Here is a 1,322-nt window from a genome sequence, read left to right as displayed (position 1 = left end):
TATATTAGTTGAAATTTACTGAAAAACAAAAGGTGAGGACAGATGTATGAACAACAGGCAGATGTATTAGTTTGACGCTGATATATGTATATATATATACATATATATACGTGTGTATGTGTGTGTGTGTGTGTGTGTGTGAATTTTTCCCCACCACCGTCGCCTGACAACCGTCATTGGTGTGTTTACGCCCCCGTAATTTAGCGATTCGGCAAAAGTCCGATAGAATAAGTACCAGGCTTTGTAAATACCAGGCTTAAAAAATATGTCCTGCGTTCGATACTTTTGACTAAAAGGCGGTGCACCAGCATGGCCGCAGTCAAATGACTGAATAAGATAAAAGAATAAAAGAATATATTTTTATGCATGTATGTATATAATTATGTATATCAGACTTCATTTTGGACCCATTGCTGCAGCATGCATTTTGTGATTCTTGGGTATACAATACATCTTAAGGTTTACACAGACTGCCTATACATATGGAGACATGTAGATAAATAGATAGATAGATAGATAGATAGATAGATAGATAGATAGATAGATAGATAGATAGATAGATAGATAGATAGATAGATAAATACATACATACATACATACATAAATAAATAATACATGTATATGATTGAATGTGTGGGTTTGTGTATTTACAGAATTATACGCATATTCACATCTTTATAATATACAAATTCGTATATATTTATACACACACACACGTACAGGACACACAAACACACACAAGCACAAACACGCACACACATATTATATATATTTTAATATTGTATATATTTTAATATATCTTTATCCATCTCCCTATTTACATGTTTATGTATATATATATGAGTGTGTAAGTGTGTATATATATGTGTGTGTGCGTGTGCGCGTGTGTGCATGTATACATGTTATACGTTTAACATTTGATTTATACGCGTACTTGTTTACAATGATTTTTTTTTATAGGAAAACAATTTCATAATAATTCCTTGCATTTATTCCCTTCTATGCAATATCGGTTAAATTAGATTTCTAATATTTTCTAATTCTTTAATACTTTAATCTTATTAGAATATTTTTCTTTCTCAGAGCGAACATTCCTTGATCATGTCTAGAAGGGCAGAAATATTCACAATGTGTTGTGTACAAATGTAGAATTATGCTTACATCCAAACAGAAACAGACGAATGTGGGTATGGTTATATTAACCTATGTATTATTATGTTTTGTGTATCTATCTATCTATCTATCTATCTATCTATCTATCTATCTATCTATCTATCTATCTATCTATCTATCTATCTATCTATATCTATATCTATATATAT

This window comes from Octopus bimaculoides, chromosome 9 (assembly GCF_001194135.2).
Source record: "Octopus bimaculoides isolate UCB-OBI-ISO-001 chromosome 9, ASM119413v2, whole genome shotgun sequence".
Classification (NCBI taxonomy): domain Eukaryota; kingdom Metazoa; phylum Mollusca; class Cephalopoda; order Octopoda; family Octopodidae; genus Octopus; species Octopus bimaculoides.
The sequence above is the reverse complement of the archived record's forward strand: the minus strand, read 5'-3'. Positions refer to the sequence as shown.